This window comes from Dermacentor albipictus, chromosome 3, assembly GCF_038994185.2.
Source record: "Dermacentor albipictus isolate Rhodes 1998 colony chromosome 3, USDA_Dalb.pri_finalv2, whole genome shotgun sequence".
Taxonomy (NCBI): domain Eukaryota; kingdom Metazoa; phylum Arthropoda; class Arachnida; order Ixodida; family Ixodidae; genus Dermacentor; species Dermacentor albipictus.
The window spans coordinates 17,649,992-17,666,920 of record NC_091823.1 but is presented as its reverse complement, the minus strand read 5'-3'; the positions used below and the strand labels follow the sequence as shown (position 1 = coordinate 17,666,920).

General features: G+C 43.5%; 1 protein-coding gene across 4 annotated transcripts in view; it reads left to right on the top strand.

Moving 5' to 3' along the window:
* LOC135896946 (zinc finger CCCH domain-containing protein 11A-like) overlaps positions 1 to 16,929 on the top strand; it is a 92,418-nt gene that overhangs the window by 44,740 nt on the left and 30,749 nt on the right. The gene's annotated exons all lie outside the window — the stretch shown is intronic.

Below are 16,929 nucleotides of genomic sequence, written 5' to 3'. Positions count from 1 at the left end.
TGAAGTTCTCCGGCGCAATGAAAATCCTGCACGGCACATATACCGATAAACCCAATGCTTGCTTGCTTTGAAGGTGGAGCTCGTTAGGCCTTTTTCTCTCGCAAGCTCCCTGGCTTTTGCCTGCATGAGCTCCACGCTCACAACAAGATGCGCGGCTCGCTGTTCTCGGACGAATTCCGTCAGTTTGAGTTCAATTTCAGGGAATGCCCCATTCTTCGGGCCGCGAAAGCTTCTTCGCTTTCCGCTGCACTCGAAAAGTGCTTCTTTTTGCCGTCGCCATCCGCGGATACTTCCCTCGGTGATGCCAAACTGCCTCCCGGCCGCACTGTTGCCGATTTCCTCTGCCGCTAAAATCACATTTCGCTTGAAAGCTGCCGAGTACTGCTTCCGTGCCCCCGACATCGTGCTCCTTCACTAAAAACGATGCACTTCGCGAAGCGCGGTTAACACGTGAACTGCCAAGGTTCGCACTCAACAAAGAAAGAAACGATGCCGTAGCCACGCTGCAATAGCGAAGGCAAGCCGTAGCCAGGCAGCAATAACAAAGCCAAGTCGTAGCCATGCAGATATTACGAAGCCAAGCCGTAGCCCCAGAGCAATAACGAAACCAAAACTTCGAGCCGAACTTTGAAATTTTTGTCCGGATCCGCATATAGTACGAGGCGGAAATTTGGGACGCTAATAACAGGAAAAAAACCTCGTACTATACGCGGGTTTTTACGGTATTGCCAGAAAAATTTTTTTTCTTCTTTTGCTTGTTACAGTTAAACCCGGCTAATCAAACTTGCAAAAAAAGAAACGCCTATCAGTTCGATATAGGGTGTAATTCGATATAAGCCTGCTAAAGAATTGGACGTCATAAAAGTACATACCCTTTATAATATCACTTTATTGATGAAACAAGCTTAGCTTCACATGAAATAGTCGCTGTATTTTCTTCTGCTTGGGCGATTTCACTGCCTGCGAAGCACGCACTTCTCCGCATTGTCTAAAGAGTTGGAGCAGCTGAGGCCGCAACCTTCCATATTCGCTCAGAAGCACCAGGCTAGTGCGAGTGCACCAATCAGCTCGAAGATTTGTGCAAAGGACCATTGTTGCTTTCCTCATTGTGCCCACTTTCACTTGTGCTCGGTGCGATTTTGGCAATGTAGTCTTCGTTTTCGGGCTCTCTCGTGGTTGCGACACCATTATCTGCACTCGCAAAGTCGTCGACCGTTGACTCATCAACATCTTCCGGAAATTGTGACAGTGCGCTCCAAACTTCAGCAACACCGGCAGCGGCTTTGTTGCACTCATCAGAAGTTGGTGATCACCGGGCACGCAGAAGCCGGCACGTCTGAAGCAATTTCGGATGAACCACTTATACACAGCTGCGCATATGCGTCGGTCACCACAGGCACTGGGTCACAAGTTTGTCCGCTTTAGCCCTAATCTCCCCCTTATTGTACAAGATCGTGCTGGAAAGTGCTTTTCGGAATCTTGCATGCTGTGGAGTCATCCGATTTCTCACCATGTTCGACCCAATTTATGATTTCGAGCTTCATGGCGAAAAGCAAATTCTGCTGCTTCATCCTGGCAACACTGCGGGAGAAAGCCCACAAGGTGCAAACACAATGAACCAGAAAAGTAACGAGGCAACTCACACTTGTGCCATCTTGCATGACAAGGGCACAGGAGCCTCTGATTGGCTGTATGAACAAGCGCTGCGATCGGGCCAGGATCATTTATTGCAGGGGCGTGTCGATGGCCCGCCCGACGCAGCGCGGTTGTAGTAGGGAAAGCAGTTGGATGGAGCTGGGGCCCCGGGGAAACCTGGCGCCGCGAGGGAAAGCCAACTTCTGGGGGCACTTTTGTGTGCCTGTCGTTCGATATATTGGGAGTCGCTGCTGTTTTTGTTCGACGTAAGCGTAATTTTTACTATATATGCTCCTTTTAACTATACTGTGTTCAGAAATTGTTCAATGTACAGAATAATTCTATGTAAACGGGTTCGATATAGTTGGGTTAGACTGTACTATGTGTGTTTTACTAAGGGTTGAGGGCATTACAGGCCCATGCAATTTCGCCGTGGCAGTGCATATGCAATATTACGGGCATAAAAAAGTACAACTGGGAATATTTATATTGGTTGGGTGAAATCCGTAGATTGGGCTTGAAGTCGGGACATAGGTCTATCGTCAGCAAGAACATCGGGATGATCCACCAATGTAAGTAGGAGAAGACTGCACCTTAAAGGGCCTCTCACCTGGCTATTACGAGCTGACAAGTGCAGTGCATGCAATACACACTAACGATAGTGTCTGCAAAGTATTACACCGCTACACGCCGCAAAGAGAGCTGAAATTTCAAACCAAATGCTGTGTGTCTTCCCCACGGGTGCCACGCTGCCAACCAGGGAGTTGTCACTTGTGTAAGTATGCCTATGCAGATTACAATGCTGTGACGTCACTTACAGTGACACGGCACTTCGGTAATTATTCAAGGCAACATCAGTTATTTGTTTGATCAGTTGCTTCAATAGACAATTTAAAGTTTAGAGAAATAATAAAACCTACAAACTTAATGTCTGCGAGCTTTTTACTCCGTGTCATAGCAAGAGGGACATACTTCTGTTTCATCTGCTTGTTCCTACATCATATAGTTGCATGCAAAGAAGATGAAACTATATGCCATTTTCAACAGGGTTCCGATGCGCTATTGTGCTCTGCACTTAGTCCAAACACAGGGTCAGACGTTTGTCCCATCGCAGCACTAAATTTGAGATGCCCCTGTGGTAGAATTCGTCTGGCTGGTGGTGGAACCACCGTCGGACTGCTGTCTTGGGTTCATCGTTGCACGTGAATCGCTGTCCTGCCAGGAACTTCTTTAGAGGATCAAAAACGTGGAAATCACTAGGGGCCACATGTGGTCATTAACACATGTGGCCTCGCCGTTGTCATGTAGGGGAACTGTGTTGTTCACATACAGAACTTGCAACACCACCCCGCCACACTTCTCAAAGTGAGACACCTTTCCCCATACGTGGGTTGCATTTTCCTGTGGATTTCGATGGGCGTTCGTCCCTTGCTCTGTAGAAAATGAATCGCACTTCATTGCTCATACGCTGTGGACGTGTGAAGCACAACCGCCATCTTTGAGAACTGATCACAGCACCATGCCACATAGCTACCAGCAGATAAGGCTGGGCTTGTCCAAGAAACGTCTGCCGCTGGGAAGGGATATGTTGACTTCGCATTTATAGTTATAACTTGGGTTAAAAAGAAATGGGGGCAAAGACTTTCTGATTTGTCGTTGTACATATTTTAGGCTAGTGTTAATACAAAATTATGGATATTAATATATATTATATCTTTAATATTCATATTCGATTGTAAAACTAGAAACAAATCTAATAGATTGATGGCCGTGCAAGAGCAGACATGGCTCTTTGCATTTCTTTTCATCTAGTCCACAAATACAATAGAACCTTGTTCACATGTTTTGGAGAAAACTGCGAGAAAAAACGTACTAACCGGGAAAACATATGATCTGAAGTAACTAACAAAATTTTACCGGCTCAACTGTTGTGGACATCTACATAATGCGAAACGTCGCACCAATCGTTGCGCCATGAGACGCCGACGTGTGTTGAGCTGGTGGTGCTGTGGCAGCTCGAGGCGCGCTTTGTTGTTTTCATATTGTGTGGTGTTTTAAGAGGACGATGAGAAACCGAAACGACATCGAGTTGGTGGGCGATGCAGAATGTTGCCAAAGCGAAGCGTGATGCCTTCATCGCGCCGCCTGTAGCAGGGAACAGTGGAGCGTTTGGATTATCTCGTACTAAAAGCATGCAGTATGCTACCAATGGCACTACGCACTACATGTTCTAAAATAGATAGGTGAAGATGCTTTGGTTTAGTGGCGATAGCTGTGAATATGGCGTGGAACGACCCGGGCGGAGATTTACTGGTACCGGAATAAGAAACTGTGCTGCGCCGTAGTTTTCACCTGAGATGGGCAGCTGTCCCAGCTAATTTTAGCCAGAGTTAAAAAATCTGTGAATGCCATGTAGGTGGACAGAACCAATGTAACTTTGTTAGCTGTTTCTTGGAGATACCCAAATTATTTTTTTTCATTCTGTTTAATGATATAGTCTTAATTAATGAACTTCTCAAATTTTATAATGAGGTGAAAAGTGTCAATGAGAAAATTGTAGAGCGACATGAAAAACTCCCCATACAGCTTTCTTTTGCTCAATATGTGCCACCTAAGTGTTTTCCCGAGTATGCAAGAAGCCCACAAATGCGCGCAAAATTGCCGTGCGACTAGCCGCTCGAGGCACTTTGCGTGTATTTGCGGGCTTCTTTCATGCTTGTAAAAACACTTAGTCGCCGACTGATTTTTTGGACTCCAAAAATTCGGGCATGCTCGATTATTCGGTCTTCTTCGCGGCACCGCCATTCTCCCCATAGACCATAATGTATAACTGCCAAAAGTTTGGACACCTTGCAACCTCTCGTCTGATTTTTCGGACACTCCTTGAGCCAACTCTATCGAGAGCACCATGCATTGACTCTGACTGGTGCATGGTTCGAGTTGCTGAACGCCATTTTTGTTTTGAATGGAGCCTCCTTGCTGCCCCAAGAAGTGGCGCTACTGCAAATCCCCGCTCATCATTGTTTCTGCCTGGTTCTTAGCTACAGCAGTTCCGTTCTCAGCTTAGTAAGCTATGTCAAGACAATCGAGCAGCTGATTTGTTTCTTTCTTCGTGCACAACGCTGCAACTAGGCGACCATTTTCGTTTGTGCGACTGGTGTCAGCGTGACGGCATGGTGATGTTTGCTTTGTGTGCTGTGTCGAGGTTGCGGTGATGCAACGCGGCATACGGAAACATTGCATCAATTGTCTAATGGCGCCGACAGTGCCCGTGCAGATTGCGCTGGGGAATGCCGGCAAGCGGGTGCCGGGAGGCCTAGGATTTGTCGCCTTCTGATGTGCTCCCTACTGACGCCGAAATTTTCTGCCGAGACCTACGCAGTGGTTGCATTGCGATTCTGGACACTGTCTCATTTGACAGTTTCACAGGGGCTGATACTGCTGTACTGACATGCGCAGAACTCGACGACGGTGAGATTATTCGTCGGGTTTCTGCTGCGCCGCTGGACCATGACTCCGAGTCGGAAGATGACGCACCATGTGCTACGCTGCCGCCGCATGCAGAGCGTGTACAAGCAGTGACTGTGCTTTCAGCCACCTATAGTGACCGTACGACCCTCTCCGAGATTCAGGCTTATCTGATTGCTCCTAAATGAAACAGCGTGCAATGGCGCATTCATGATTTCTTCAAGCCTACTGCCGAGCCTGAATAAGTGCGTGGAAATAAACGTTTTATTAATTTTTTTTCTTAATCTGCTTTTTTGGACACCTGTTTATTCGGACATTTCCGCAGTCCCCGTGAGGTCCGAATAAACGGTCAGCGACTGTATATGTAGCACGTATTGAGTAACAGAAAGCAGAATCGGAAGCTTTCCTTGTTACTCTACAATTCTCGCATTGACACTTTTCATCAAGTAATATTTGAGAAGTTGATTAATTAGTACTAATTGTGTAATTAGGTAGAATGGAAAAACAGTTCCAGTATCTCCAAGCGATGGCAAACATTACCTTTGTTCTGTTCAGCTACAAGGCATTTGCATATTTTTAAACTCTGGCTAAAGTTAGCTGGGACACTCTGTATAATGTTCTTGATCGCACCTTTTCTTGTTCTTATGGGATCTAGCGGCCAGAAAACGTATACGATTGCAGTCTGCAGCAGGAAATGGTGGCACGTTTCGGTTATTGCCTATTAAAAGTGTGCGCTATGCTTCCGATGGCTCCATACGCTGTGAAACAGATAGGCGAAGATGCTTATCGCAATAGGATTGGCAGTGATAGCTGTGAATGCCGCGTGTGATGACCCCGAAAATAATTTGCTGGTATCAAAATAAGAAACTGAGTGTGCGCTGCCGTTTTCACTTGGACGGGTGGGCGAGGATCACAGTGAAGCTGCTGCGGCAGGTTTACGTGGGGTCTATCTGACAAAAAAAAGGTACACAATTGCAGTTTGGTGATGTACTGAACGTGTGTGCCGAAAAGTCTTGTTTTCAGAAACATATGGACCGGTAAAAAATGAGTGTAGCTCTATTCATTTTTAGTGTTCTCAGTTGCGAACATTGGCACTGGGAAAATGTATGTAATGGGAACATATCAAGGAGGTTCTACTGTATGTGCCTGTTTTTTTTTGCATAACTTTGTGCTGATTTTGTGTTGCGGAAAGAACTTGGTGCACAGAATAAGGTCAGCCACTGAACGGCTAAGCTTTGCAGAAAAACCAACCTCTCCATGGCAAGGGGCACGGGTTTGTGAACAGCGAGGGCGCACTTAAAATGCAATGAAAGGGCATGGAGGCTATGGGTAAAGAAGTCTGACTGCAATAAGAATACAGTATAGCCTTGATAATTCGATCTCGGTTTATTTGATAGCTCGGTTAAGTTGTAGAAATTGTGCAGTCCCATAATTTACCATGCGTAGTACACCAGATAACTTGAAAAGACCACGTGCATCCATCCGGATAATTTGTAGTTTCCACTTGTGGCCTCTGAGACCAGCAGGCTGCGACACACTTTCGTCTTTGCATGTCTTAGAGGTGGTGTCAGAAATGTGACAGCCATGACGTGTTTGCAGCTCCTGCAATTATAGAAATGTTGATTTCTTCTGGTGTTTGCAGTTCGTAATGCATAGTCTTCAAGATTGCACTTTTATAAAGCTATTGCCGTTGCTGCAATTTGTACACCACTGATTGAGAAAGCACTAGGTTCCGCGGTGTGGATGCTGATAAGCCATACAGCTGTGTGAAGTGCCTACATTGTGTGGCGGTGATTGCGTGTTTCCGCCTGCCAGAAAGAAGCGAGTCAGAGCGTCATCACCATCAATAAACGCACCACTTTTGCGTTTGTTTCTGGTTTTTCCCGTGTAAATACCAGCTGTATTGCATGTGCTATCAGGTTTTTTCCTCTGCTTGTGTGTTGTGTACAATTCACAACCGCGTGAAAAGTCTCGGCCACGTGCACACTTCTGTAAGTGTACAACAATGACGACGGGAGTGATGTACTATGCCGACTAACCATCACCGGCTAGTTATCACAGCAAACAGACTTTATTAAAACATCGCAGGATGTTTAGGAGTGTGGTCTTCAACAGGCTTGACTGGGTCTGTGCCTCCTAGAAATGGCATATAGTGAGAAGAGTGTGGTCTAAGAGGTTACAGATTTAAGATAGAACACAGAAGCAGATTTGCAGACATTGTACGCTAAAGCGGAAGATAAGTCATTGACTGTGCTAGTAGGCAATGGCAGGAATGATGATGAGCCCACTCGTGGACCTGCATTATAAATGGTTATTGAGTCCCTAAATGTAGACTAACTTTTTTTGTTGAGTGTAGGGGTGGTGACTGTGAGATCCAGCACATGATTAGTGGGCTAGAGATCATGATCGTACCAAGCAATCCCACATTGATTACTTCAAAAGGGTTCAAACTCTAGCTAGTTGGTTGGATCAACGAACTGTTGTTCAGTTCGTTGATCAAGAAAACCCTGTTAGGGATGCCTGGCACAGATGCTTTGTGTGTTGGTTTTAATTCATGAGCGGCATTTCTAAGTAGTATAACAAGCCTTGATTCTGTTTCTCAACTGTGCTGTTGCAAAAGGCTGAATAGCCAAGTTCTTAGTTTTCATGCGCTAGCTATATTCTATGAAGCGCCGTAACAAGAACGTGATCAATGTTTTTTTAAAGCCATTTGACTGCTGGTAAACTTGCCCTGCTAAACTTTCACTCTAGGATACTCGTACCCTTGAAGCAGGGAATCTTTTCCGAATGATCGCAATGTGTACTTCATGAACTAAAGGGAAGATTGGGCTGCTGGCTTTTGTTTCTATTTTTGTCTATTTTGGGAATGGGACACTGCACTCTCACCAACCTGGTTGCGCAGGTTAAAGTCTTCTTCTGCCTGTTGGTAACTGCTAACACTGCTGCACTGGGTTGCTGCATTCTGAGCATTCATTTTGTCGGCTTTGCTCAGGGATGTACTGGCAAACTGGCTTTCCTCCAGATCTCCATCAGTCGAGCATGGCCTCAGGCAAGTGCGGGTGCTAGATAGTGCCGCTTTGCTGTGAGCGTCACCGCTGTTCTCGAGCCTACTAACACCAGTCCATCAGTGCACTGGAAGAGTTCTGCTGCCAAAAAAAAAGCTTCTGCATGTGTATACACATTCCTTGTGTTGCTTTGGGACGCTAAAACTCACCAATCTCCCAATCTTCAATCAACGCACACATGCAACACACACAGAACAGGGCAACCAGACAACTTGTGGCTAGCGAGTGGATAGCAGTCTCAAACTGAACTTGAATATGTTGCCTCACTTGTGTAAAGATAGCTTAGAACAACTGGTAGATATTTAGTTCATGTGTAAAAATCAAGTGCATGTCTTTAAGTGAAATACTTCATTTTTGCCCTGTATACCTGACCAAAAATTGCACAAAATTTAAGACTAACGTAGATGTGGCAGCCTTGCATTTATCTTTCCTGAAAGCTAACAGGTTATAGCCAGAAGAGTTGTCGATAAGTTATTGAAATGTTGCCAATGGCAGAGCATTGCTCTTATTTTTTTTTTTCTACATTGGTGCACTAGGCAAAGGGTGTGACAATCTTTAGCACATGCCAAATGGTTGCCATGCAGAATCGAAATCTCTGTCCTAGCAAAGTGCTCAAGGTTATCAATTACTCCTTAATTTTATGTGTCTGATAAAACAAGCATCCAGCCTATTTTTCTCGTATCTATAAAGTTAAGGTGGCTACTTGCTTGGTATTTTGCAGTCGGCTCTGTGGTTACTGTAGCTTTGGAACTAGCCATTGTGGCACAGTAGCTGAGCCAGAGCCATTGAGCCACAGGTTCAGGATTCAATTCCTGGGCACACAACCACATTTTGGGGGTGATGAATGATGCAAATAAACCCATGTTACCATCTTCACATACACTAAAGAATCCAAATGGGTGAGAACTGATCCTGAACCTTCTGCTGTGCAGTCTTTCACAAGCCAGGTCTATTTTCGAAATCTAGAACATCATTTGATACATCTCATGAAGAGTTCACATTTGGATGAAATACATCATGTCTTCTCTGCCACATTTCTTGTTAATCAGCAACAGATTTCTGCGTAATCACCTATTCAGGTATATTCGCAAGTACCTAGCAATCAATGAAGTGTACGACACGTACACCAACCTCACATAATCACATTTTTAATCAATTTAACCTCCATGATTAGTTAATGATTGGGCAGATGTTTTTAAGCTAAACACAGTTCTCTTTATTGGTTAAAGTGATGAGTGGCTGAAGGGAAACTCGTACACGTTAAATTAAGACAGAGGTAAGATTAGGAACCATAAAATAGTTGATATCATACATTAAACAAAAAGCATACTTTTACAGAATGGTTGATGTGCAGGGCTGTTAAAATGTTGTGTATTAAAACAGATACTAGGAGCACAAGAAACTTGCCCAGTGGCGGCGCAAAATGAAGCGGAGCGATGAGATTAGGAGATTCAGATTGCTTGCACTTGGAACAGGGTATTGGTGATATGGAGTATTAGTAGAGGCTTGGGTAATTGTAGCGTTGATGTATGACTAGAAGGCACCTTGTGTGCTCTTATCTCTACTTATTGACCTATGACATAGTTGGCATGCAGTGGACCTGTAAAAGCCGTTGGTAGGGGCAGAACCTAGTGCTCATGCTTTTAATTTGGATGTACAGATTCACATATTTACGCTTACGTAAATATCTTGGAAAGTATCTGCAGAGATACCACAGCTACGTTTATTCTCCACAAGAAAAGTAGGAAAATACCTATAAAGAAAGGGGTCAGACAAAGAGACACAATCTCTCCAATGTATTCACTGTGTGCTTGGAAGAAGTATTCAAGCAATTAAACTGGGAAGGCTTAGGAGTAAGGATCAACGGCGAATATCTCGGCAACCTTTGATTTCCAGATGACATTGCCCTGATTAGCAACACTGGGGATGAGTTACAACAAATGATTGAGGACCTTAACAGAGAGGGTATGAGAGTGGGGTTGAGGATTAATATGCAGAACACAAAAATAATGATTAATAGCCAGGCAAGGAAACAAGAGTTCAGGATTGCCAGTCAGCCTGTAGAGTCTGTGAAGGAGTATGTTTACGTAGGCCAATTACTCACAGGTGACCCTGATCATGAGAAGGAAATTTACAGAAAAATAAAAATGGGTTGGAGCACCTTCAGCAGACATTGTCAGATCCTGACTGGAAGCTTGCCATTATCATTAAAAAAAAAGGTGTACAATCGATGCATTCTACTAGTGCTGACATATGGGGCAGAGACTTGGAGACTAACAAAGAAGCTTGAAAACAAGGACCGCGCCAAGAGCGATGGAATGAAGACTGTTAAGTATAACGTTAAGGAGACAGGAAGAGAGCGGTGTGGATCAGAAAGCAAACGGGTATAGCTTATATTTTAATTGACATGAAAAGAAAGAAATGGACCTGGGCAGGTCATGTAATGTGTAGGTTGGATAACCGGTGCACCATTGGGGGTTACAGAATGGGGGCCAAGAGAATGGAAGTGCAGTCGAGGATGGCAGAAGGCTAGGTGGGGTGATGAAATTAAGAACTTCACAGGCGCTAGCTGGAATCGGACAGGGGCAGGACAAGGGTAATTGGAGATTGCAGGGAGAGGCCTTCATCCTGCAGTGGACATAAAGGATGATGATGATGATGATGATGTATAGCGTCGTTGAAATATCTTGGCATGTTCCATAAGCTTTGGCTTGCGAAGGGGATTGAGTCATATCTTTGCCACATATGGGTGCAGCAAGTTTGGTTTTTGGTTGTAGTAGTAGTATAAAGTCATTGTCATCGGTTTGCATATTGCTTGCTGGCTCAAGTTAGTTCATGGAAACATAAACCACATGTCATTGTGTGATCAGTGCTAGTGAATAAAAAAAGATGCATGATCAGCATGTCCTTGGCTCAGTTGTCTTTTAATTGAGTGCATGTGCTTGCATGACTGTTGTGGTATTTAGTTTGAGGTTATTTTTTTGCCTACTAAGCTCTATGTTAAAATGCATGTTCTTTCCCTTTGTGCTCGGCACTCATTTGGTCGATGCTGTTTGATTGCAGGTGCAGCATAAACAGATCTCGTTCGCATCTATAAATGAACTAATGTGTTGGTGGTGAAGTTAGCTACGGTGCTGCTGTTCATGTTCTGCTAATTTTGCATGTCTTTCTTTCACGGCACTGTAGGCAGTGTTGGAGGAATTCATTTTTAATTGTTTGCCTTGCCTTGCCTGTTGTGCATTCTTTTTGACCCCATTGTCAAGTGGCCAGTGCTTCCCGTGGGTTGCTTACATCGCGTAGCTACATGCTGTGCTGGTGTGCATAGCTTGTGACCTAATGCATCTTATGTCTATAGGTATGAGGAAGTTTAAAAAGTGGTGTGAGCTTTTATTACTTTTGCAGCCATCGCTGCATGGTCAGTCATGCTGTTGTTGGTTTGCAATCTTTTCTGTTTTACTCGTTAGTAAATATTGCATGTAGATCTTTTTGGCTTGTATGGTTGACAGTATGTATCATTGCTTTGGTAGGCCATGCTTTATTTCATTTAGTATTCTACCACTACAACGAAACTGAAAGTGCTAGATCAGACAACATTGGTTACACCAAAATGAATGTATGTTCGCTCCCTGTGTAGAGAGCGTTTTGGTAGCAAAAATTTCAACTAATCGTCAAGAGCAGCTTGAAACAGGTCATTTTGGATGTGTTTGTGCATTTAGAACATTGGCTGTTAGCTGGATACGACAGAGGAACATTTCGGATAGCTCTAAAATTAAGCTGGATTTATGTTTTTTGGTCCCCAGTTCTGGATTCAGCACGCAGGGACACTATCTGTCTCAAATACACTGATCAATCATTCCCATGTTAGTAGTGCTTTTGATAGTAGTTTAAATGCCAAACAAAATTTCAACAACTGTAATTTAAAGATCAAATAGACTACAATATTGATGAGTTTCCAATATTTTGGAGTAATCACATGCATCTAGCTCAGGCACGTTAGGCCAGTGCTACTAGAGGGAAATCTGCCACCATCTTATGCAAGTTTTACAAAACGTATTGTGCCATTATGGGAATGTCTGGACATGAATGAGCAAGGTTTGGCTTGAATGTGGCTTGGCTTAAAACAGTCATTTCTGCACAAATGATTTCTTAGAAAGAAATCGTCATATATTGTCTTTTTATGCCATGCATCTTTCTTTAATGTTTACTCACATTTAATAAAAGTGAAGAAAACAGATGATTGAGACTGATGCACAGTGAACGCTTTCCTTGTAGTTTCTTGCCTCGAACTTTAGCGGCCGCCCGTAATTTTCAAGTCTGATGTTGTTGTATAACATTAGTTCTCCTAGTTCAATAACAAATTTTTAGAAGAAAAATCTACATTTTACATGCTGTTCTAGCAAAAAATGAATCATTGCGACATACAAAACCCTTCTAGCCAGGCGCGACTTCAATGTCTTGGCGCTCCAAGAAAGGAGGCGAATTTATTGTGGCATTCCCATGCATAAGGAAATAGGCAGTTTTAGATTAGTGTACGCAACTATAGTGTACGCTATACGCTATGGTATAGCGTACGCTAAGCAGCTCACATTTTTTTAGTTTTAGTTGGCCTGCGAGATATCGGGTTCTCAGAGGCCATACACCATCGTTGCAGTTATCTCCCGGCTGTAGCGATAGGTGGGGCTGACATCTTGAATGTCTTGTTTTTTTTCGTTACGCGTCGACTCATTTTTAATGAGAATTGATCTCGAAAACAGCACAGGGCTATCCATAATACCCTGTTGTCATAGCGGCCCGAGACTAAGTGAAAGCCGTTTACACAATCATTTGCTGCGAACGAAGTGCATTTTACAAAAGCAACGCCAAATTCAATTTGATGTGGGCAGCCGGGACCACCACCATGTTTCACGCAAACTTCGCAAACCACGCAAAGACGTTAATGCTAAATCTCACGCTATATGCTATGGGTCGTTTAGCATTCTGTGCATGAGCAGTGACGACCTGCTATTTTATAGCGTACGCTAAACTAAAACTGTCTGTGATAAGAAATTCTTATAAGCTGCTATAAAGCTGCCAGTTGCAAAGCTACCAATGTACATGACAGCCTGAGTATCAAACATGGGTACATATGGACAATCTATCATGAATGGCCTGTCATCAGCAGTATTTTACAATGTTGACATTGCAAGCCATGAAGTTTAAGCCTAGCAGCTGCAATGTGCTTGTAGCCAACCAAAGTTTTCTAATTTGTTTGAATTGCAAGTCTGTGTTTTCTGGTTCCCGCTTGTAACAGTACAATTGTGAAAAAGTCATGAAAGCATATGGTACACATGAAAAGGCAATCTCCCATTGGTGGTATGGTTGGGGTGTCAACATAGTGCATATGAAAGTGCAGTCTGGTACATTCAAAAAGCCATAAATGGCTCTAAGACCACCCCAAACACTGGCATACATTATGATCGAATCTATGTCTCTAGCTCAGTATTGGCCCACATATGTATTGCACATTTAAATTTAAGCATTGGTTCCCTTTGTACTGTCTCCATTGCTAAGAGGCGGGATGTGCTATTTTCTGAGAACCAATATTTTATTTAGCTAGCTACGTGTACACCTGTGGGTAACTGCGCGGCAGTTCAGCAATGCTTTTGTTACCTCTACTATAGAGGGAACACAATGCGTCACACTGAATTGGGTTTGTTAGGAATTCGACTAGCCTCTCTGTTAATTATTATGTCCAAATATGTCCGCACCCCACCTTGTGGTGGAGAAACTTGCTTGCAAGGCTTTGTTTCTTTCTCATCTCTGCCCATAGCTTTTACAAGCATAGTGTACAGCAGAGTAACGCATATTCACTCCTATGGTTATCAGTTATTTCTACATACAAGTACAACACCACAATCATCAAAACATGTTTTGTAAATAAGCACCTTCACCAGGCAAGGCACTGCCATGTCAGCACCATCATACTTTTCATTGAAGCTTACGTTGCGTAGTTTTCACAATCTCTTTATTAGCGAACGTGTCATAGAACGCGCCTACTCAGGCACTGCCATAGAGTTGACGTAGTCTCTGAGAAGTAAGGGCTCATTCATACCGGCAACTTGCAGAGGTTGCAGAAGTCGCAAAGCGACTGGTCCTAAATAGTTGCTTTGGTCAAAAAGTGACTGTTCTGAGTTAGTTGCCCACGGCTCGATTTTCAGTTGTGTGACTGCAATCGCAGACCCTATTGAACCAATCAGGGTTGCAGGAGCAAGGGTGTCTATATACACTGATGCTTATTTTACATGGCAATGGCATTTCGAGCAGACGTGAACGGTACCAATTGCAAGACATTTCGATGTAGCAATGGACAAGTCGCACTTGCCGGTGTGAAGATCAGGCATCGTGAGTCACTCCTTGTCGACGAGTTGCAGTCAGGTGCAAGACCTCTGTCAATTGCCGATGTGAATGTGCCCCAAGGCTGGGAAGGGGGCAGGGAGGAAAGTAATGACGAGAAAGTGTTTCGGCTTGGGTTGTGAAAGGATCTCGGGCTCTCCCAGAGAAGGGTCGCGGTACCGCTGGCTCAAGCCTCTTGTTTCCGGTCTTTGCAGGGGTGTCGACGTCTCGCTATTGCTAGAGGCAGGAAGAGTTAGGTCTTGGGCGCGCATGGTGTGCTTGGCTCCGGGGCCCTCAAGGCTGCCAATACTCCCTCCGCCGCCTCTGGCACCACCATTGCGACACGCCCGGATTGGCATTCTCCTCTGCACTCTGCAGTTGCTCCCCCCCTCTCCTCTTCCCTTTTTGTTGTTGATATTGTTTTTTTTCTTTTCTTTTTAATCTTTCTGCCTGTCTTTATTTTTTGCCCATCAATGTTGAACAGCATAGCACAAGAGCAACAAGACCTCACTTCCTCACTATTTCTTCTGTTCTTCCCGCAAATTTCTTCGTTTTGAAAGAAACTCATGCATGTTCTTATGCCAGGCAGGTCTTTCTTGTTTGTTGGATTTTTTAAAATGTTTGGTTGTTTCCCTCACTTTATTTTACATGCGAACAGTTTGACTGTTGGCACTAGTTATGGGAAAGAGAGTCAGGCAAATGAATTTTCTTTCACACAGTTTAGGAGTAGCAGTTGTGTTATTCATTAATTTATTGTTTGTGAGTGTGTCAGCTTTGTACAGATAAAAAAATATTGCCAGCTGGGGTGTTTGCTATTTTGGCAACATGGTGTTCCACATGTACCTGTGTGATTTATTTTTTGTCCTTGGCCGAGGATCCTTTTCCAGTGATAACAAATGGCTTTTGTTTTATTTAGTCACATAATGCACTCATTCCGTACGCAGCTTAGTCCCTTTTTTTTCTTGTTTTTGTTTTATGAGCTCGCAGGTCTGCACAAAATCTTGAAACATTTCCTGTTACTTGTTTCTTCGCTCTCTTGTGCATTTTGTTTGCCCCACTCCCTGTGACAGGGTCAATGTGTGCATGTCTCGTGTGGTGGTGTTTGGGACAATGCCTTCGTTTTGTTTTTGTTTGAATATTTGTTGCTTGCCAAAAAAAAATAGGCATATTTATATAAAGTTTTTTTTTTTTTCTGAGCATCCTGATCAGACTGTCTACAGTACTGTTGATGAAAAGAAAAAAGAAATTCCCGAAACAAATAAAGTTCTTGCACAAGGAAAGATCAAGCATGCATGTGTTGTCTCTCACAATTTATTTTTCTTTATTTATTTTTCTTTATTTTCTTAAAAAATGGATTCTTGCCAGAATCCTTTTTTACTGCTTGTTTATTGGTTTGATATCCCTGCTTCTGTCATTAGAAACAGCTCAGGTAAGTTAAGAGGGGGGGCTAAAGCAGCTGCACTGTTGCCAAGAAGCCAGTCATTCTAAAACTGAAGCATGTAGAGAAGCTGTACGTCAGACAGCTTCTTTCAGATACTTTGAGTGCGGCCGACATGCTTCACCCTTGTCTTTTAAGAGGCGTTGCGTGGTGGTGCCCGTGGCCCCAAAGGTCAGGGTACTTCCTGCGTTGGTAACCTTTCCCTGGAGAGAAAATGCACTTGTGTAGTAGTAATGTAATGACACTTTTAATAATTTAACAAGTTGATTTAAAATTACTTCGGAATGTTTTCATATGCCTTGCAGATAGCTGTGCAACAGCTCATTCACTGTGAAGACGAACTACTCTCTAAAAGCAAGGTCACCTGCAGTGCTACTTGCACTTTTCTGCTATTTTGGCTTTTAACTATTTCTTTGTACTGCACACACACAGGCACACATTGGTCAATGTAATTGTCTTATTGGATACTGCTTATGCGTGTTAGTACTTGCACAGATAGGTAGATATTGCTTATATCTACCTTCTGTGCAAATCGTAATACTGTACACAAAACATTTTTTGGAACTCCGATTAGGAACACTGTGTGCTTACTTTTTGAAGAAGGCCATCTATGATTGCGTGCGTCATTGTATCTGCAAAGTTCAAAAGTATGGCATATGTAGTCTTGACCATGACCTTTGCTGTATAATATGCAATATCATGGTGTTTATCCAGAGGCTGTAAGGGCTGTGGTATGTGTAAAGTTTTCTTAAGTGGAACAGCATTATGTGTTCGGTGCTTGGAGTTGTATCCATGTACGATCGTTGCATGAGAGTCTCCAACCACCGTGATGCCGGAAATTTATTTTTCTGTTCAACGCTGAATCTGCATGCAAAAAAAAAAAAAATCATAGGGCATTTGTATCGTTGACCTATATTTCTCAAGAAAAATCTCTCGAAACTTAGTGTGTCA